At 45.4% G+C, this 23,027-nt stretch overlaps 1 pseudogene; it reads left to right on the top strand.

Moving 5' to 3' along the window:
- LOC615290 (guanylate cyclase 2G-like) overlaps nucleotides 1-23,027 on the top strand; it is a 58,553-nt pseudogene that overhangs the window by 33,121 nt on the left and 2,405 nt on the right.

Genomic DNA, 23,027 nt, shown 5'->3' with positions numbered 1-23,027 from the left:
CACTAAGATATGCGTGTTGCTTAGCATCATGCCTGCTCCAAAACAGTTATCTAACAAATGTTAATTGTTAGTATTAGCAGGAGTATGGTTTACTCTGGAGGAGGAAATGGCAACCCACTCCAGTATTCTTGCCTGGGAAATCCCATGGACCGAGGAGCCTGGCGGGCTACAGTGCTTGGAGTCACAGAGTCAGGCACGACTTAGTAACTGAGCATGCATGGTCTTACTGTTACCCCAGATAATCCAACTGCTAATACTAAAAACCATACACTTTCTTATTTAATTGAACAATAGGACAAGCCTGCATTGTTTAAATATGATACCACCAGCTACATGTGACTACTGAACATTAGCAGTGTGGCTAGTTCAAATGGATATGTGCTAAAAGTATAAAATGCATGCCAGTTTTTGAAGATTTAGTTAAAAAAAAGGAATGTGAAATAGCTCAATAATATTTTCATGTTGATTACATGTTGAAATGATAAGTTTTTTTAATACATTGGGTTACATAAAATAGTAAAAGTAATTTCACCTGCTTAACTAAAAAATTAAACATGATATATCTGTTTACATTATATTTCTATTAGACAGTGCTCTTCATAATTAGCAATTAACCTTGTGGTTAATTTATCCTTAGCTCCAATATTTGTAATATTCATATTTACTTCATTTTCAAAAGGAAAAATAAAGAGGTTTAGTGAGGTAAAGTAACCAGCCCAACTGGCAAGAGGCAGATCGGGCTCTGCAACCAGTCTGTCTCCAAAAGCTGAATTTTTTCTTCCCTGCCAAGTGCTAGAGAACACAGGTGTGGGATTCAGAGGGAGGAGCCGTGTGGGCCAGTCTCAGCCTTCCAATTGGAAAATAAATGTGGCCTCAGACACGTAGGTAATAGAACTGCCAAAAGTATATGAAACCTGGCACTTAAATTGTGAGACTCTAATGGTTTTTTTTGTTCTCAAACAACAGAATACATTTCTTATACACCTTATCGGACATTTCCATCTCAAACAACAGAATACATTTCTTATACACCTTATCGGACATTTCCATCAAGATAGAAAAATAAAAACAAAACAGACAAAAGCCACCTCTTGGAGAGAACTACCTTCATAGGATATCAGGCATCCCTAAACATGTCATTTTTGTCCTCATGGAAGGAATTCTGCTAATATCCCTGGGTGTCAGTGGTGGTCAGCAGCAACCAGAATGTAGAAGGTCTCACGTCTGGGGTGTGCCTGGCACTAGCAAGGGCAGGGACAGTCGTGTGTGTCCAGGAGGAGTCCTGCAGAATGGAGAGGTCTCTGTGAGGTCTGAGAGGACTCTGGATGGGACTCAGGTCTCCCCAGATTTCAAGCCCAGGCCTCTGTTTGTTGGAGCCTCGCCGAAACATTCCAGAGACAACCCCACCCGGGCCCCTCCGGGACTGGTTCAGCGAGTTGCATTTCTAAAATGTGATTCAACTTTGTCATCTCAAGAAACAATGAAGCAGGGTGGTAAAGGAACACAGCTTCCTGATTTTTTTAGGGGTGAGGTGGGGGTAGTGTACCCCCTGAGTGAGGGGCTCTTGAACAAATGAATGTGGAAATGAACATGTCTCCCACCATGGCCTGTCTGTTTCTGTCCATCAGTCTCTGTCTTCCAGCAGCGTCCGTTGGCACCTGCTCTAATCCATTTACTCATTTTCACTCTTCAGGGCCTGCTGTTCCTCCACAGGAGCCCCCTGGGGTCCCATGGCAACCTGAAGCCTTCCGACTGCCTGGTGGACGCCGGATGCAGGTGAAGCTGTCGGGATTCGGCCTGTGGGAACTCGAGCATGGCCGGACACACAGAACATACAATGAGGAAACGACGGACCCATCAGGTAACCACTGCAAATCCTGCACCCTCTAGCTGTCAGGAGAGGGGTACAGGGCTCCTCACCCGACCTGCGCTTTCTGATGCTCACCCGCTCGGGTCCCTGCTGTTGGGCCTTCCTCTGGGGCTGGTGGATGCGGTTATTCCGGTCACCCAAAGAGAGGGGAAAAAAACCCAAACAACCCACTAGTGGCCTGAGTCCATGGTGGGGTGTCTGAGTGAGGAGCCTAGTCCTTGCCCTGACTTAGCTGGGTGACCTGAAGGGAGTCTCTGGCCTTGTCTTCAGTCTTCTGTGTCCCCTCGTGTCTTCATGCCGTGTTCTCAGCGGAGAAGGCACCACCTGCCAGGCCCCTTACAGCTGATGAGCTTGGTAGTTCCCCACCCTCTCTGCACTTCAGTATCACTTGAGAAGCTTCAAAAGACACGAAAGGGGCTGGGTCCCATCCAGTGCCAACTGAATCAGAACTTATGAACATGGGGTCTGGGCATCTGTGTTGCTTTCTAAAAGCCTCTCGAGTGATTCTGATGTACATCTCGAGACAAGGCACCACCTGGAGTCCAACCCTCCTGCACACGTGTGCGAATTGAGACTCCACGGCTCTTCCTACTTGTCTAGGCTTACTGAGCACTCTTGAGTCTTGCCGTGCACTGACCTGGGCCCTAGTGAGCCCAGTGTGCTCCGCTTTGACCGCCTCTCTCTGAAGCAGCAGGCTGCCAGCAGCTTTGCTGTGTGCATGTGGGGAGGTGTCTATCCTATGGTATCTTGCAGAAAAGACAAAGGGGGAAATGTTGAAAACCTCTTAGTAGCCATTTCTTTCTCTTCATCCTGCACTATATTTTCTTTTCATGATTGTAGCCTATAATGATATAAAAATCTATAAACACCACCACAAAAGAAATGTAAGTGTATAAAATATCCAGCACAGATACATCTGTAGAGACAGAATGCAGATTGGTGGTTGGCAAGAGTTGGGAGGTAGGGGAAATGGTCAGAAACTGGTTCATGGATTCAAGGTTTTACTTTGGGGTGTCAGAAATGTTTGGGAACTAGATGTACTAGCTGTATGGCATTGCCAGGGTGCTCAATGCCACTGAGTTGTTCGCTTTCAAGTAGTTTTATGTTCTATGAATTGTTACATGATTTTTTTTTTTTTTAATGTAGGCAGTACAGAAAGGAAAAAGGAAAAGAAAAGCTGCCTGTAATTGCACAGTCATGAGTTAACTGCTGTTAACTTGTTAGGGCAGGATCATCGTTCCTTCATATTCACACACATGGGCCCCCAAGTGTATGAATCTAGAGATATCTCCAACCATCAGGGTCAACTTCTTGGGGACTGGATACTTCAGGGCTCCTGTGCTTCCTGGAAAAAGAAGGGGTGACTTTTTCTGTTCCACCCAGCAGCTCTGACCTTTGACAATCTTGGCTTTGCAGAATTCTTACTGGGCAGCCCCAGAACTACTGTGTCTCCCCCAGGTGCCCTGGTCTGGCACCCAGAAGGGAGATGTTTACAGCTTTGCCATCCTAATGAGAGAGCTGATCCAACACCAGGACCTTGGACCTTTTGATGATCAAAACCTGACCCCAGCGGGTAATGCTGGGAGAGACTCCTTGGCCGGCTTGGTCATTCAATCTAGACTTTTTTCTTTCCTGTGTAGTCAGTTCTTTATTTTAAAAATCTTACATCTTTAGACCCTTTTTGAACAGTTCCATCCTTTCACCTTCTTTGGTCTTTTAAGATACTGACATTTTCAGAGTCCAGATCTCTTGTCTTGTAGAATGTAGTACTACCTGGATTTGTCAGTTTCCCAATGGCTGGATGTAGGTTATTTTTAGCAAGAATACTTCTTCACATCAGGAAGTGCAGGCTATCGTTGATGTCAGTTACTTCCCTGCTTGCTCAGCTGGTAAAGAATCCAGCTGCAGTGCAGGAGACCCTGGTTCAATGCCTGGGTTGGGAAGATTCCCTGGAGAAGGGCATGGCAACCCACTCCAGTATTCTTGCCTGGAGAATCCCATGGACAGAGGAGCCTGGGGGGCTCCATTCCATGGGGTCGCAAAGAGTCGGTATCAACTGAGAAACTAAGCACAGCAAAGAGAGCTACCTTTTAAATGCTTGCTTTTATTCTTTGTTTTGTGAGATGTTTATTAATTTAGAATCTATTCCAGTCTTATTTTTTTATTTTTAAAATTCATATTCCTTCTTAAAGAATTAGAAGACAAATTACAGTTCGGTTACAAAAAAATTAAGGAACTCAGAACTACATACTCTATTCAATAACAGCAGCCAGAGCAATTCTGTAAGAAAATGAGTCAGATTGTGTCACTTCTCTACCCAGAATCTCCCCCTGACTTCCCATTTGGGGAGTGAAAGATAAATCCTTACAATAAATAGCCTGCAAGATCACTGAAGGCTTCTGATGGGGCCTCTGTGACTTATATTAGTGTTTGGTGGCTCAGTGGTAAGGATTCTACCTGCCAAGCAGGAGATGCAGGTTTCATCCCTGGTTTGGGAAGATGCCCTGCAGAAGGAAGTGGCAACTGACTCCAGTATTGTATTCTTGCCTGAAAAATACCATGGACAGAGGAGCCTGGTGGGCTATAGTCTGTGGGGTTGCAAAGAGTCAGACATGACTTAGCAACTAAAACAACAAGGGCTGTGACCACAAGCTGGCTAGCTTGAAACAATATTCTTGCACAGTTCTAGAGACTAGAAGTCCAAAATCAAGGTTTAGCTGGGCTGAGCGCCCTCTAGAAACTCTGGGGGAGGCCCAGTCTTTGCCAGTTTCAAGGTAGCTGTCCCAGCCTTCCTGGGTTTGTGGCCATGTAGGTCCAATCTCTGCTTCCATCTTCACATTGCCACGTCTTCTGTGTACATTTCTTCTGTATGTGTCTTATGAGGACACCTGTCCTTGGATCAGGGCCCACTCAAATAATCCAAGATGATCGCTTCAACCCCAGATAATTATATTTGCAAAGACACTTTTTCTTCAAATAAGGTCACATTTGCAGGTCCTGTGGATCAGGACACAGGCGTATCCTCTGGGGACCACCATTTGGCCTTCTCCATCTTCCTAATTCTGCCTCCCATGCCTGGCTCCTTTTAATCACACTGGCCACCTTTATGTGCCTCCACAGTGACGCACTTTCACTCCGGAGTCTTAGCAAACGCTGTGCCCTCTGTCTGGACATCTGTTATGCCATATTTGTAAGTACAAATTTGTTTCGTTCTTTCTTAAGGACTACAACAGTTTTCACTGTAAGCTTATGTTATATCTTGGGCTGGCCAAAAAGTTCATTTGGATAAGATGGTACAGACAAGCCCGAATGAACTTCTTGACCAACCCAGTATTATTGATTGGTAGATGTTTTGATTGTGTGCCATTATTTTTTTTTTCTTTTCCAAACTCCTGCAGTGAGTAGTCATGAATCTTTGTGGACATGTGTGAGTATTTCTTCAGGGTGGATTTCTGTTCATGAAATTGAAAAGGTAGACCTATTTTAAACATATTTAAATTTTCTGCTAAGTGGTGTCCACTTTTCTACTTACAAAGGATATATTCAGGTTTGAGAGGTTTGGGGAGCCAGGTTGTCTCTGAACACAGTCCATGAGGGAATTACAGGAAAAGTAATGGGAGGTGAAGCAAAACCTGATCAAACTCGTTTAGAAAATTCACAGTAGGCGTAACCCCCAGCACTGTTATTTTGCACTTTGGCTGCACATTGGAATTTCCTGGGGAACTTAAAAAATGTCTGAGGTTTGGATCTCAGCCTCAGAGAGCCTGATGTCACTGATCTGGGTCTCTAAAATTTCCCAAGTGATTCTAACATGTAGTTCAGGTTGAGAACCACTGTCATGGAGAGAGGATGTGTGTGTGTGTGTGTGTGTGTGTGTGTGAGAAATGTGTGTTTGTGTGTAAATCAGCCCACCTTTCTCTCTTGATTTCTTTCCCCTTGCAGTGCTGTGTTTAGTCATGTCTGACTCTTTGCAACCCCATGGACTATACCCTGCCGTGCTCCTCTGTCCACGAGATTCTCCAGGCAAAAATACTGGAGTGAGTAGCCATTTCCTTCTCCAGATCTTCCTGAGCCTGGGATTCAAGCTGTGTCTCTGGCATCTCCTGCATGGACAGGTGGATTCTTTACCACTAGCGCCACCTGAAGGCCCTTATCTTCCCCCTTTTGTTTCCTGCCTTCCCTACCATTTCTAGTCCATCCCCAATGGCTCATCCCAAGCTGCTGCTTTAAATCGTCGTGCATTTCCTGGAGACTTTTTCAAGTAAGGAGCCTTTCTGAGTGTACTAGTCACTTTGAAAGCAGATTCTGGTTTCTAATTTGTGGCAAAATGTAGGAGAGATGAGACTACTCCCAAAAGGTTGATCTCAAATCCAGGGGCATCTGAATTTGGAACCAAGCAGCTAACAGATCTTCCCGCACTGAACCCAGGTGGACGCCCACCTATGCTTGTTAAGCTCAGCTGCCATGTGATTGTGCCAACTGGGTGGGGAGGGGGGTGTGGAAAGACTATGGACAGTGGGTGCATTTCCCCCTCATTGTGGGCATCTGCTCACCAAGCTGGATGAGAGGCAGTCACAGGGGACGATGGGTACAGAGGACCACAACCAGGAAGAGTACAGTGAGCCCATAGTTTATGGGCTAACAGTCCCTTCCATTAACTTCTACATCCCTGCAAACAAATCCTGGTCCTGGAAACAATGTCAATTCCCTGCATACATTAGAGCCATGGTTCTCAAACCTTTTACTGCTTCCCAGGTGGCTCAGTGGTAAAGAATCTGCCTGCCAATGCAGGAGACACAGGAGACAGTGGTTCGATCCCTGGGTCAGGAGGATCTCCTGGAGAAGGGCACAGCATGCAACCCACTCCAGTATTCTTGCCTGGAGAATCCCACGGACAGAGGAGCATGGCGGGCAACAGTCCGTAGGGTTGATACGAGTCGAAATCAACTTAGTGACTGAGCATGCATACTCGCAAACATTTTAGCGGGCATCAGAATCACCTGGAGGGTTATTTGAATTGAAAAGTAGAGGGATGTGCCCAGGATCTGTGTTTTAATTAGTTCCCCAGTTGATTCTGAGACCCACTAACACTAACATTTGAGACTTGATTTCCTCTCTCCCTGTACTGTCCTCTTAAGAAAGAAGTCTCTGTGTGACGGTTTCTCCAGAGGACAGGGGCGTGTGCTCCACCACTTTGAATGGAGAACAATCTGCATAAATTATTTGGAATTTATTTCTACAGGTTCATCTATGCTCTCCCATTTATTTATTAATTCAATTACCTATTACATTTCACTTATGATATGCATATATAATTTATTATATGATATAGTTATTTTATATTTTGAGTTATCTAACACTACTTTGTTGCTCAAATTGTTTTATCTTTGACCGTTTCATTTCGATTGCCTTCTGTATACCTTTGACGTATACCTGTTGCGGGGTTTTATTTTGTGCTTCCTTAGTTTCTGGTGGTATAAATGCTTTAGCCTCATCTTGGATTTTCCCTGCTTCAGAACTAGAGTCAACTGCTTTTGTTAAGAAACCCTGACTCCTTTATTGGAAAAGGAACACCTGGATGCTAGGTGTGCTTGTTGCTATGGGCATGCTGTTGTTTCTAGCCCCTCTTAGTAGACAGAGTAAGACAATGTGTGTGTATATACCAACTCACATGGACACACACATTCATATCATTATCTCCCCATCTGTGTCTACATTAAGGTAAACATGAGTTCGTGTTGACATCTTCAGTGTCATTATCGCATGGTTTGTTTATTTTATTCTCTCCCCATCACTCATGCATCACTTCCTTTTCCAATAGCGAGCATCCTGGCTCCCGCCATCTGCCACCTGTTCACTTACTTGTTCAATCCCAGTATATGTTTACAGTAGTATCAGAGTTTTTCATCTGAATCCCCAGGAGAAGCATTTCTACCAGCTAGAGGATAGTGATTACGGATATTTCCTTTTGACTTTAGTCTTACCATCCCTACTCGTTTTATTTTATTTTTGAGTATTTATTTATGTAGCTGCATTAAGTCTTAGTTGCGGCGTGCAGGATCTTCACTGAGCCGTGCCGGTTCTTTTCTTGCAGCCTGTGTGCTCAACTGCCCCGTGGTATGCGGGATCTTACTTTTCGACCTGGATCAAGTCAACATTCCCTCCATTGCAAGGCAGATTCTTAGCCATTGGACCAGCAAGGAAGTGAACGCCAAGGACCACCTTAAGAGAACTCTCTCTCCTTTTTTTAATGTATCTAGTGGCATGTGGAACTTCCCCAACCATGGATTCAACCTGTGTCCCCTACAGCAGAAGCTCAGAATCTTAACCACTGGACTTGCCAGGAAAGTCCCTATCTACTCATTTTAGAAGCTGCTTACATCAGTGCTTTACTCCCTCCCCCTTCAATGAGGTTATGTCACACATTTGTAAAACAGATTCTTTGGTCTCTGTATTCTGTCTTGTAGTTGTCCGGTCTCCCAACTGATATGTTTTTAAATTTGCATTCTTTAAGATTCATTCTCGAGTTGTAAAGCCCTGTGGGTTTTGGCGAATACACAATGTCATGATCACAACCAGAAAAAAATCCCCAGGGCTTCCCCTATTTAACTTTTCCTCCTCCCCAAATTCCTGGAAGCTTCTGATCTATTTTCTGTCTATAATTTTGCCTCTTCTGGGATATCATACACACAGAATCATACAGAATGTAGCCTTGTCAGACTGGATTCTTACACTTAGTAAAACATTTAAGATTCATTCATTTTGCCACACCCACAGTGTTTTTATAACAAAAACATGTACATTGTTGTCAAACATTATTTCCTCTACAAACCAGAATGTTTAATAAAAGTCTGTAGACGCTAATGAGGAAGTGAAAGAAAGTAGGTTTACATAGCTGGACACAGAGGCAGAACATACTAGTTACAATTTATTGTTTGTTAAAATAACTTTTATGAACAATTTTACTGGTAATGGAAATTTCATAAAGCACACTTAGGGTGTTTCTAGTACCAAACGGATATATATTCCTAAGATCACAGGGAGATATCCTTCATTTCAAGAAAAGTTTTATTAGAAAAAAATCAGATTAATATATATCAGGAGTCCCCATTTTCCAGGAGAATTCTAGTATTTCCTGTAAAATATTCAGATTTCTTTGAAATTTTAACCTGTTTGATTTGCTTAAAAACTGAGTTTGTAAATTTGAAAACACCTCTGTTTAAAGCGAAGTGTCCTCAATGGCCCAAAGTTCAGGCATTGAGCTACCTAAACTCCAAATGGATTTCAGAAATCATCCACCGAATCAAGGACCCCACGGCCTCCGAGTCACTTCGACCTTCCCTATCAGAGGAGAAGGGAAATGAAATTATGGTGGTCATGGTGAAGGCATGCTAGGATGAATCTCCAGAGAAAAGGCCCACTTTCTGTTCCATCTAGATTTTACAGGAAGCCAGTCTGGAGGGTGAGTAGGTGTGTAGCAGAGGTTTTCTCCTAATTATTTAACCATTAGAATTTTAAAGCTCTGTGACTATGATTGATTCTGGGTGCCTCCCTCCCTCCCTCCATTTCCTCCCTCCTCCCATCTCCCTCCTCCCTCCCTCCCTTCCTTTTCTTCCTTCATCATATACTCATTCAGTGCCCATCATATACAAAGCACTGGGCCACGTGCTGGCTGAAGTCTAGTGGTAGATTCTCCCTTTATTCCATAAATGATTTAAACATGGATCAGACTTTCATTGCCTTCCTTTGTCCACCCCAGATACTGTGTCTCAATCAAGACTCTCCTTCCCAAGGAGTTCTGATATGACCTCAGAATCTTTTTCAAGCCAACATTCCAGGGGGTTATGACTCATTCATTGGGACTGGATTGTAGGATAAAAAAACTATTCACCAAACTTAGAGTAGGTTATTGACTTTAATTATTCATGGCTCTTGAATAGTTTTCTCAGTAGTGGCTTCACATGAGGGTCACTGTATCATCTTTTGACCCGTTGAGTGTCAGAAGGTACAGCCTTTGAGAAGTAGCTGGAGTTGATAGACGCCTGGGTAGGAGTCGGGCATCTACTCCTAATTTTGCCATTCTACTATACCTTCTTAACAGAACAGCCCCGTGTTCTGCATTTTTCACATCAAAATAGTTTTAAATAGTAGGTCTCAGGTCAGTGAATATTTTTTGCTTAGGAAATAGGGTCGCCAATGTTAAGGTAAGTGTATTTCCTATAAGAGCCTCAGTCTCCTCATGTGAAAGATGAAAAATTTATTTGATTTCTCTGAAGACGCCTCTAAAACAAGAGCCTATGGGATCTAGAAATGCCCCTGATATCTGTCACCAGAAAAGAAAACATCTGGTGTTGCCATCTGAAGAGAAAAGAACAACTCATCCTGAAACCTACACTTCCGCACGCCCATGACAATGACGTGAAATGTAGGGAAGAGGGGCGTGGGGAGGGCAGTGAAGGCTACTGTTTGTCCAGTGCCCGCTGGGTAGCAGACACAGCCCTAGTACTCACTGCCTCCCTGAATTTTCCGAAGGACTCTGTGAAGTGTGTATTATTATCCTCATGTCTCAGATGAAGAAACAGACTGCAAAGACGGAAGCGGGCAGTTCAAGATCACACAGCTGGTAAAGGACGGGCTGTCCTGCCAGGTGCCTATGGCCATTGGCATTTCACTGCTGTCCATTGGCAGCCCTTGAGTATGAAAGCTTAAGGGCAAGACCTGCTGTCTTGGAATGTATGCTTGGATGTTGTGTTCCACTGTGGCCCTAAAGTTCTTGGACAAAGATGTAAATCTCTGGGTTCTTTTAAAGCCACGTGAGTGTACTAGAGACAGTGTGATGAGCTAGCTGGAAGTGTACGCCAACCACATGGAGGAGGTGGTGGGAGAGAGTACCAACCAGCTGCTGGCCGAGAAGAGGAAATGGATCAGCTTTTGTCCACAATGCTGCCCAGATATTCCAAAGTTCCGGGGGCCTTGACAAAAGAACCAGGAAGCAACACCATTGCTATTTAAGGAGGCCCCACATGGAGAGACAATCTCCTTTGTTCTTTTCTTAAGAGACTGTTAGGCTCTTCTAAAATGGGTCAAGCATTCTGTGGTCATTCGGTACATTTTGTAAAGGGAGACAGAAGCAAATGCCCTCCAAGCCACAGGAATTACAGAATGCTGCTAAGTCACTTCAGTCGTGTCCGACTCTGTGCGACCCCATAGACGGCAGCCCACCAGGCTCCCCCGTCCCTGGGATTCTCCAGGCAAGAACACTGGAGTGGGTTGCCATTTCCTTCTCCAATGCATAAAAGTGAAAAGTGAAAGTGAAGTCGCTGAGTCGTGTTTGACTCTTCGCGACCCCATGGACTGCAGCCTACCAGGTTCCTCCGTCCGTGGGATTTTCCAGGCAAGAATACTGGAGAGGGTTGCCATTGCCTTCTCTAATATAGATAGATCTGTAAAAGATGGAATAGTGAATGCAGCAATAGGAGGATACCACTAGATGGCGCTCTGGCTTCATGAGTCCGATGCGGCGGCGGCTGCTGCTGCTGCTAAGTCGCTTCAGTCGTGTCCCACTCTGTGTGACCCCATAGACGGCAGCCCACCAGGCTCCCCCGTCCCTGGGATTCTCCAGGCAAGAACACTGGAGTGGGTTGTTATTTCCTTCTCCAATGCATGAAAGTAAAAAGTCAAAGTGAAGTCGCTCAGTCATGTCCGACTCTTCGCGACCCCATGGACTACAGCCTACCAGGCTCCTCCGTCCGTGGGATTTTCCAAGCAAGAGTACTGGAGTGGGTTGCCATTGCCTTCTCCGCATGAGTCCGATACTCTCGGTCTATTCAGATTACTGTTCAGTCTCTGAGTCGTGTCCCACTGTTTGGGACCCCAGGGACTGCAGCACGACAGCCTTCCCTGTTCTTCACTATCAGATTATTTATATTATACGTCTGTCCAGATATTTTGCACAATAGGCACTACTAACTTCAGATTCAAAACTTGCTTCATTTTTGGCTCTGTTACCACCTGGGCACTCTCTGAACACTTGACAGAGTATCTGCTGTTAAAATTCCTGTACCCTTCCGTGTGTCTTGACAAAGAAAGGGGGTTGGCGATTTGAATGTGTTAATGTGAGATTGGTTGATAGAAGCAAAAATGTTAATTAATGAATTGATGAGTGTTTACAATTGTTTCCACATCTGCAGGCTGAATCTTTCTAATCAACTCTATAACCAGTAGGGGCAAATGCAGTTCTCTCAGGGAGAAAATCTTTTTTGAAAAGGCATTTATGTGACCTGCTCCTCACCCCTCCCCGAATTTATACCTACCAATTAAAATATCTCTTTAGAGAAAATGCAGGCTGGGAGATGGGTGTCAGAAAATTCCCTCTAGATGATGGATTCTTGTTAACCAAAAATCTAATGCACTGAAGCAAAAAAGATCTACCAGGGAGACTTTGTAGGGATGTGTAGGAGACAATTGGAGAAGGCAATGGCACCCCACTCCAGTACTCTTGCCTGGAAAATCCCATGGATGGAGGAGCCTGATAGGCTGCAGTCCATAGGGTCTCTAAGAGTCGGACACGACTGAGCGACTTCACTTCCACTTTCACTTTTCATGCATTGGAGAAGGAAATGGCAACCCACTCCAGTGTTCTTGCCTGGAGAATCCCAGGGACGGGGGAGCCTGGTGGGCTGCTGTCTATGGCGTTGCACAGAGTCGGACATGACTGAACCGACTTAGCAGCAGCAGCAGCAGCAGCAGTAGGAGACAATATGAATAAGATACTATTCAAAAACGTCCAGCTTCACTGGAGAATGGCTTGTTGCAGGAAGGTCCGTGGAACCAGAGCATTTTGAGTCCGTGACAATCTTTTTCTCTGACATTGTTGGATTCACAAAACTCCGCTCTCTCAGCTCCCCCCTGCAAGTTGTGAAGCTCCTTAATGACCCGTACAGTCTATTTGATCACATCATTAAAACTTCTGACGTGTGTAAGGTGAGGCACCTGGTCCTGGGTCGTGGGGACACACACGACCCTTGTAGCTGTCCCCCCTGGGCGTGAATGAAGATGAATCCAGCCCAAGACATCAGTCAGGAGGAAGGCTCTATTTTAGGCTGGCAGTCTATCTCAATTCATGGCAGAAACTCAATATTTGATTCCTGTTTGTTTTCTTGGAAAAGGGCTTGATTCATCACAGATGTAGGTGCTTGTCAAGAATCATCAGCTATTCCCTCTGTTTCCTTCCATTATTTTATCTCACAGTAAACACATTTCTAAAACAGGCATTGACCTTCTACTGGCTAATTCCTCCCGTTCCCTCCTGAATATTTCTTTTTCATATTCAGAGAGGCTCACATTTACTCTCCTTTAAAGCTTGTCTTTGAATCTGGTGTGTCTCACTTCTTTTACTGTGATCTTTAGCAATTCAAGCTTAGATTATCAGACTCATGACTAAAGGTCAGAGAGCAACTACCTGACTAGTACTACTGCTCTGGAGAGGTATGAACAAGTTCACCTGGAATGAAGGGTGAGTTTTGCACAAAAACTGACAATCTGGCTTCATTCATTAATGCCAAGGCCACCTTGTATGTTTTCTGGTGGGGCCAGATGATGACTCCAGGATGCCCATATTCACACACACCAGGTGGGCAGCCACAAGTTCATCAGCTCTCACCTCTGATACCAGGGCTCTCTGCCTGTGGTCCTGGATCAGGAAGACTTGGGGCAATGGAATCATGTCCTCTGGCAACACATCCTCAGTGGTGTTCCCCCAAAGTTCCCCAACGATGTAGCCCCAATTCCAGAGAGGATGGAAAGATAGTACAGACAATCGCGAAGAGCAGATCATATTCACCCAACAAAAACACAAGCTGCTCTGCTTAGAAGATCCTCCTCTGGGATTGCCTCTTAGCGTTTTCTTCTCAGCTACATTTTGCATGAACGAATGCTCACATCAGTTTGTATTAATAAAGGATGTGCCCAAGGTGGGGTGAGGTAGCCTAGAAGCAGTTTGACTTGTGTGCTTGTTGATTTTGGGTAATTTCAGTGTCACCAGGAGGCAGACGTGTTCTTACTGCCTGGCTAAGGCCGGAAGTTTCACCTTTACCATCATCGTTGGAATCTGCTGAAATGCAGATGGATCTGAAAGGAGCTGTAACTTTTTTTTTTTTTTTTTTAATCAAAATGTAGGTATATTTATTTTTCTATTTTTTCTCTAATTTTATTTTATTTTTAAACTTTACATAATTGTATTAGTTTTGCCAAATATCAAAATGAATCCGCCACAGGTATACATGTGCTCCCCATCCCGAACCCTCCTCCCTCCTCCCTCCCTGTAACATTATACTTACGCTTGCCATTTATTCTCTCTTGTGAATGAAGGATCTGAAGGATGATTTTATTAGGAGGATTAGGGAAAAAGAAGACAGATGCCTGCTGCTGCTAAGTCGCTTCAGTCGTGTCCCACTCTGTGTGACCCCATAGACGGAAGCCCGCCAGGCTCCCCCATCCCTGGGATTCTCCAGGCAAGAACACTGGAGTGGGTTGCCATTTCCTTTTGCAATGTGTGAAAGTGAAAAGTGAAAGGGAAGTTGCTCAGTCATGTCCAACTCCCAGCAACCCCATGGACTGCAGCCTACCAGGCTCCTCCATCCATGGGATTTTCCAGGCAAGAGTACTGGAGTGGGGTGCCATCGCCTTCTCCAAGACAGATGCCTACATTTATATATCTTGTGTAGTATAAATGTATGCATAATGGTACCTAAGGGCCCTTATGTGGAGTGAAGATATTCCAGGTTGGATAAGGTGGACTGCCCTTGAGGGATCCAGGAGATCTTTTAAGGTCTGCCTCATCACTGTATCGCTGTCTGTCTAACGAGTTTTGAACTTGGGTTGGGGGAATATGGTCACCGGCAGCCTCAGATTTCAGAAGGGAAAGTCGTGACTAGGGGAGAGGGTTGGGGAAGGAAGGCTTCATGGAGGAAGCAGGGCAAGGGGGAAGGACCTTGAGGAAATGCTAGGACTTGGATGGTGTGGCGGTCATGGAGGGCGGCCCTTCCAAGGATGGGGCCCAAAGCAGGATCAGTAGCGAAGGGCCTGGCCTCGCACCCATCCCCTCACTCCCAGCCTCCCTTGGGAAGAACACAAAGCCGCTTTCTTCCTTTGTTTCCAGGTTGAAACCACTGGAGATGCATACATGGTGGCTAGCAGACTTCCCATCCGCACTGGAATCCGACACGTGGACGAGCTTGCCACCATGTCCTTGCACTTCCTCCGTGCCACCATCCACTTTCAGATTGGGCACATGCCCAAGGAGAAGCTGAAGCTCCGGATTGGCCTCCACACAGGTAGACAGCACCAAGGGCAGGTGGCCTTGTGGCCCCGATACAGCAGCAGATAGTTCTAAATCCACACCCTAGGCCCGAAATGGGAAAATCCTCAGAGGGGAAGAAAAGATCGAATCATCTTTGCTTGTGTGTTTCTACTTAGCCAGATTGCTTGGTAACAACAAGGAGACACAAAGATTCCAAGATGTTTAGCCCCAAAATAGGAGGGGCCTCCAAACCAGAACAGTTATTTTGGGCTTCTTTCCCTCCGTGCCTCACCATCAAATGCCCTTTGATCTGTTTTTATCAAACTCATGGACCTGTGACTTGGGAATGGATGACCTGCACTTGATTAAATGCTATCCTTTCACTGTCTTGAAATTCTTGATAATTTTTGAATGGAAGATCCCTTATTGTCATTTGAGACTGGACCCTGCAAATTACGGTAGCCAGACCTTCTCCTCCCTCTCCTTCGCAGCTTAACTAAAATAGACCCTGACTCCTAACCAGAGTTAACCACTCCGATGTTTGTGCCGCTGATGCCTTGTGTACATCCCAAGGGCATGAATAACATCATCATTGATTTATGTCTTAGTCAGCCTGGTTGTTAAAATGCCATACATAGACCGGGTGGCTTAAACCACACACTTTTCTGGCAGTTCTGGGGGCTGGAAAGTCTAAGCTCAAGGATTCTACCACAGTGGGTTCTACCTGTTCAAGCTTGTAGAGTGCCTTCTGGCTGTGTCCTCATGTAGAAAAAGAAAGAGAACTCTGGTGTCTCTTCCTGTTCATTTCAGGGCTAAGTCATTTCAGTCATGTCTGACTCTTTGCGACCCCATGGACTGTAGCCCACCAGGCTCCTCTGTCCCTGGGATTCTCCAAGCAAGAATACTGGAGTAGGTTGCCATGCCCTCCTCCAAAGGATCTTCCAGACCCAAGGATCGAACCTATGTCTCATGTCTCCTCCATTGGCAGGCGGGTTCTTCACTGCTAGTGCCACCTGGGAAGCCCAATTCCTCTTCTTACAAGGGCACTAATCCCATCAAAAGAGCCCTACACTCACGACCTCCTCTAATTACCACCTAAAGGCCCCACTTCCTAATACCATTGTATTGAGTTTAGAGATTCAACATGTGAATGTGAGGGGAGGCACACAGACATTCAACCCACAACAATTGATTATGTTGCTTTCCACTCAGAGTCTGTGAATTCCATAGTTTGCCTCATTGTAATCCTTGAAATCTGTTGCCAAACTTTGCTCCAAGAGAGTACTTGACAAACATTTGTTGACTGGATGTGCATTGTGGAGTTGACACTGGGGAGATTGCGGACTGGCCGTGCCCCTCTGTCCTTGGCTTTGCAGGTCCCGTGGTGGCTGGCCTGGTGGGAATCACCATGCCCAGATACTGCCTGTTTGGAGACACCACGAACGTGGCACCCAGAATACAAAGCAGCAGTTTGCGTGGGTACTGTTTACAGCACTTCGCAAACACAAGCTTGCTGTCCCTCTGGTCCCCTATCTTTAACCAGAGAGTATTTTTAGAAGACCATTTGCATTTTGTCTACTCTTTTCCATCTGAAGGATAAGATCGTTATCCATTTTAGACAACACGGGTTGCAAGCTTTGTAGATAAACCTTTGCACTGAGCTCTTGATGGAGCCCTGCAAATACACATGGAAGCTCCTAAGACTTTCCATCCTAAACACTCAGGTACACCTAGGGTACTGCTAAGTCGCTTCAGTCGTGTCTGATTCTGCGCGACCCCAGAGACGGCAGCCCACCAGGCTCCCCCGTCCCTGGGATTCTCCAGGTGAGAACACTGGAGTGGGCTGCCATTTCCTTCTCCAACGCATGCAAGTGAAAAGTGAAAGTGAAGTTGCTCAGTCGTGTCTGACTCTTAGCGACCCCTCGGACTGCAGCCCACCAGGCTCCTCCATCCATGGGATTCTCCAGGCAAGAGTACTGGAGTGGGGTGCCATTGGGTAAGATCATTTAAATAAGGAGTAGGAGTCGGCAAACTTTCTGAGCAGGACCAGAGAGTAAGTATTTTAGGCTTTGCAGGCTATAATCTCTGTTGCAACAACGTAACTGTTGTTGTCATGCGAAAGCAGCAGTTTGCAACCTGTAAATGCTGGGTGTGTTTATGTTCCAATAAAACTATTTGCAAACACAGGTGGTGGGCAGAATTTGGCCTGTTGGTAGCAGTGTGCCAAACGTGATGTATAGTTTTGGTGATACCAAAGAAATCTATGGCCAGGAACTCTGGGGAACATCAAATTCTTTTGCTTCAGAGTAGTTTTATTGCACTGATTATTGCTAGACATATATATGCCATTTATTGACAGATATTTATCAACTGGAAAACTAATTATTCAGTGATTTAAATATTAAAAAATTTAGATTCACATCTTTTGAATTTGTAGATCTTTCACAGCACATAAGACACACACACAAAATCTTTTCCCCTCTGATTACTTTGTTGTCTAAGTTAATCAATTGAGTTCCCAAATCCAGATTTAAACCACTGTCTTCGCTTATAAGTTAAGAGTTCAAGGATAAAATATGAAATTGGAAGTGCTGATGTAGGCTCCGAGCCTGACTTTGGTTGCAGTTCAAGTTACAAAGGACCTTTTCAGTGGTACCTCTCAGTTCTGGTACCATCCCAGGGAGCCCGAGGGGCCCAGCTGACCTCCACCCATCAGGAACACCAGCTTGCATATGGAGTCAGTTCTGTCTTATTTATAAACTGAACCTATTAAAGCTTGAGCAACACCTAGCAGCGTGTGAGCAATGCCTGTATGACTGGGGGTCCCAGGCCATGTGTCCCAGATGTGGGAGATGTTGTCTGTGATTTGCTTAATGAGAGGTGCTGGCGGTCCCAGAATTTGAGCCAAGTGTGAGGTGCTCCCTCAGCCTTTGCCCTACTTTTGACATCCATAGGAGATTCACAACCATGGTGATGACTAGACTGTAACTGGTTTCTGGCAGCTGTCCGGATCCAGGTCTCTCAGAACACTGCCAGCATCCTGCTGGCATGGGGAGGGTACGATTTGCAAAAGAAAGGCACCATTCCAGTCAAGGTAAGACCAGGGCCACTGTGAACACCCGTCCCCACTTGGGTCCCGGAAGGAGATGTCAGGAAACTTGATGGAATGAGTGAGTCTCCATGCCCTGGTTCATGGAGACCACTGAGGGCCACATAGAGCGCTCGTGACTGCCAGTTGTCTTCCTCCAGAGAGGGCTGTATGGTTACCTTAATGGTCAAGCGTGGAATCTGTGACCTTGGCTCCCACCTAGACTAACCTCTCGTGCGATGCCTCCTTCCTCTTTGCTGCACTGGTCTCCTGGCTTCTGCTTGAACACCCCAGAATGAAGTAGTCTCCCACATGGAGCAACAGCAAATACAACCCAGGAATAATCATGCCCACATTCTTCTATTTCCCTTCTCCTGAGTCTAAAGTGCCCAGGTGGAGGTGATGGAAGCCCATTGGTTTGGGGGCACTTAGGCCTCATCTCATCTCTACACATTTCCGTATCTCTTCCCTTGCCCTCTGCCTTCTTTCCATGCTGGCTCCCAGTCCATCACTGAAATGTACCATGAAACCACCTCATCTTTTTGATAAACCTTGCCTTTCTGGGGGTGGTGGTACTCCTCACATCTTGGAGATGTTCACTGTGGGGGTGATGAGTGGTTACTGGGACTTTGGGAGCTTGAGTGAGTGTCAGGGTCCAGGGACAGAAGTGAAGCAGGGAGGGGGTGGTACCTTCAGTTTACTAAGCCTGGCTCTGGCGTCATCTAATGTCAGGTAAGAGGAAGCTTTTTTTTAGATGGCAGAAGTGTAGACCTAGCTATGAATCCTGTTCCCACTAGTTCCTAGCTGTCTCATTTGGGGGCTTGGTGTTATAATCTGTAAAATGGGAACAGTGATAAGACTGCCCTCACAAGGTGGCTGTGAGTGTTGTGAACCTGGATGTGAGGTGTTTCACCTGGTGGCCTACTCACGGTAAGAGCTCAGCAGATTTTATTATTACTTTAAAAGATTTTCTTTGCAGTAGACTGAGACTCCACTAGTCCTCACCCCCTAGGCCATTTGCTGAGTGTCCATTTGGGCTTATCAGCCTAGTCCAAGGACATGATCACGATTTCATCGGTGATGAAGCTTCTCCCTTACCGAGGCAGCTCCTGCCTGGAAGCAGTTTGGGCTACAGATGTGATTCTCAGGAAGCCAGCAAGGATGACCTGAGTTGTCTGCTGAGAGACCACACTTGACAGACAGCCTCTCCTGCTCTGAGATTCACCAGCCCTCCTTGACTTCCCACAGGGCAAAGGAGAACAAATCACGTTCTGGTTGAAGGGCAGAGAAGACTGCAAAGGAGAACAAATCATGTTCTGGTTGAAGGGCAGAGAAGACTGCACTATTCCACTCCTCGAATTTGCTCAGAAAGAAGCTGAAGTCCCAGGGATCTTCTGAGGTGAGTATTTTCTTCAGAGGTGTTTGTGGGGTCCCAGGAAAGTCTGTGGGGATGCCTTAAATATCCCGTTTAGGGGTTGTGGTTCAGATGGCCAAGTAGTTAAGAACCTACCTACTGATGCAGGAGATGCGGGTTCGATCCCTGGGTAGGGAAGATCTCCTGGAGAAGGATATGGCAACCCACTCCAGTATTCTTGCCTGGAGAATCCCATGAACAGAGGAACCTGGTGGGCTATAGTCCATCGGGTCACAGAGCCAGACATGACTGAGTCACTGAGCAGACACCTATGGTTCCAGGGTGTTGAGTCAGGCTCCCACTTGGGGGAGCCATCTAACTGGCCTCAGCGCACCCTGGAGCCCTGTTCAGTTCAGTTCAGTTTAGTCGCTCAGTCGTGTTCAACTCTGTGACCCCATGGACTGCAGCATGCCAGGCCTCCCTGTCTATCACCAACTCCTGGAGCTTACTCAAACGCATGTCCATTGAGTCGGTGATGCCACCCAGCCATCTCATCCTGTCCCCTTCTCCTCCTGCCTTCACTCTTTCCCAGCATCAGGGTTTTTGCCAATGATTCAGTTCTTCGCATCAGGTGGCCAAAGTATTGGAGTTTCAGCTTCAACATCAGTCCTTCCAATGAATGTTCAGGACTGATTTCCTTTAGGTTGGACTGGTTGGATCTCCTTGAAGTCCAAGGGACTCTCAAGAGTCTTCTCCAACACCCCAGTTCAAAAGCATAGATTCTTCAGCACTCAGCCTTCTTTATAGTCCAACTCTCACATCCATACGTGACTACTGGAAAAACCATGGCTTTGACTAGACAGACCTTTGTTGGCAAAGTAATGTCTCTGCTTTTCAATATGGAGTCCTGTGGCCTGGAGCAAACCTAGAGTTTGATGAACTGGATACAGTGAACTCAAGACCAGGGCTGCTTGCTGCTCCCAGACCTGCCAGTGAGCCTGCCTCCCTGCCAGAAGTTTCCAGCCCATTAGCTTGCGAATTGGCAGTGAATCCAACTTCATTCTGGGGAAGGAGAAAGCTGGAGAATGAAGCCTGGGGCCAGGGGCCTGCCTCCCTTTGCAAAGTGCCTGCTCCCTAACCTCTAGTGTTTATTATCCTTATCAGCTAATCAGAAGGCAGAGACATAGAAGCCCACAGCCGAAGGCATCTCAGGAATGTTTTCTAGGTTGAAGCTCTATCTGAGGTGTGAATCACTGAAATCCAACAGAATTAGGCCACCCGGGCAGGCAGAACCCCCGCACTCTGGCTGGAAGGCCTGGCTTCACTTCCTGTGAGCACTGCGCCTTCCAAATGCATAATATCCTGTTCTCAATTTATTGCTTAATTTCTTTCCTATCCACTGAGCAAAGGACAGAATCGAGGCTTGAATTTTAAGTAGGATTTTTAAAATTCATTTATGAAGTATTTAATTTTTTAATCTCCAGGAGAAAAGGTGAATCCATCGATTCTGCCATGAGTAATTTCCCCTTTACAAAAAGAATGGGTTTTGCAACAGATCTACTGAACCACTGATGCATTTACAGTATATATATTTTTAATTCCATGAAACTCCTTGCATCCAGATTATCTTCCATGTGGCTGCCGCTGAAAATGGCAGAGCAACTTGAATGATATGTCCTCTTTGAGTCTTTTTCTATTGAATTTCCAGGACTGAAGATGTGAAAACCAAAGAGGAATATTTTCTTTTTCATTTGACCTCAGAGTGGCCTTTGTGGAGATATTTCTGAGCTCTGTATAGGGCTTTTTGGTGGGATGGGAGCATTTAATACCAAATTTGACAAAAGGTTTGGTGGAATTCCTGCCTTTCTTCAGGAAGAGTGACACCATCTAGGCACCGAGGGTAGAGCTTTGCAAATGGTAACCCAGCTCCATGGAGTGCCTGAGCTCCCATCAGCAGGACTCTTCTGCCCTGAGGTGAGCAGTTGAATTCTAGGACTTGCACAGATGCCACAATTCCGTTTTCACTGTGGTGGGCTCTGCTCCTCTCCAAAGCCCTTCAGCATCAAGGATTGAAAGCTCGTGACTGATGCTTGGAAGGAGAGAGGAAGAGGCATTTATATGTAGGAAACATGGAGCTACGTTGGCATGAAGACCGTGGGCCAAAAGTTGCTCCTCATGCCTTATACCTTCTTCCCTTGTTTGGGATCAGGGCTTCTGAGTGCTAGCACTTTGTCCAATCATGAATGCAAACAAGGCAGCTTCTGCTCTGGGTGTCTCAGAGAGATTGGCCAGTCCCATCCATCCGTCCATTCGTGTACATATCCATCTATTTCTCTACCCATGTATCTATCCATCCTTATGAACATTTCATTAATTCAAAGAGCATTTATTGAGTACTTACTCTGTGCCAGGTACCACACTGGGAGACACAAGAAAATATGAAACTTTCCATGATCTTTAGCTCTCAGTTTACTGGGAGAGAGGAAGCATACTAGTAATGCAATGTATTAAGGACTAACAGAGGTAAGTGCAAAAGAGCAGGAGTGACTGAGAAACCCAATATTCGTGCATTGAAAGAGAATTAGAAAATGATAGAGATGTAGGGATGGGGTGGGATGTGATAATCGATTATTAATGTCCAGTCTTTGTATTTGTATCAAGTGTGGGTGTTGGTTCCTTTCCAGCCCTAGCCCACAAGCGTACACAGTTATGTTCACATAGTAAAGACTGTTACTTCTGCCTTTTTCATCAAACATTATGATACAAACTTTTGGCATCCAACCACACACATCCATACACACACACACACGTGCCTACATATATGTATTCACACACATTCACATATATACATACACATGCACACACATAGACTCATATATACACATATGCTGAGTATATACATACATCTCTCTATATCTCTCTATAGTTATAGGTATAGCTGTATCTATCAGTTGGCCAATAGGTAGAGATTTCTGTGCATGTGTACACTCAGTATATATATGTATGTGTATATGTCCATGTCTCTCTCTATGTATATCCTTTGAATTACTCAAGTTAAGAGAGAGAGATGTCTTTAGGACTCATAACCAGGAATTTCGATAAGAGCAATTTCCTAAAATCTGTATCCAGGTTTCTTCTATGTCAAGCAAGGATGCCTAAAGGGGAAATTATTATTCCTTCCTCTTCTCAATGTCTATTTTTTCTTCAGCACTAATGGGAATTTGCAAGACAGAATGTTTGGAGAGTAGCTTTCTGTTAGTGATAGAGAAGTTGTGAGACATGAAATATACAACCAAATATCATAGACCTGTTAGTTAACTTCAAGTCTAAACATATGTAGTTGCTACTGAGACATGATGGCCTTAGAGACAGTGATGGCCACAGAAACTTTTCCCCCAAACACTCACCACGTGAA

Source organism: Bos taurus, chromosome 26, assembly GCF_002263795.3.
Source record: "Bos taurus isolate L1 Dominette 01449 registration number 42190680 breed Hereford chromosome 26, ARS-UCD2.0, whole genome shotgun sequence".
Lineage (NCBI taxonomy): Eukaryota > Metazoa > Chordata > Mammalia > Artiodactyla > Bovidae > Bos > Bos taurus.
The sequence above is the reverse complement of the archived record's forward strand: the minus strand, read 5'-3'. Positions and strand labels throughout refer to the sequence as shown.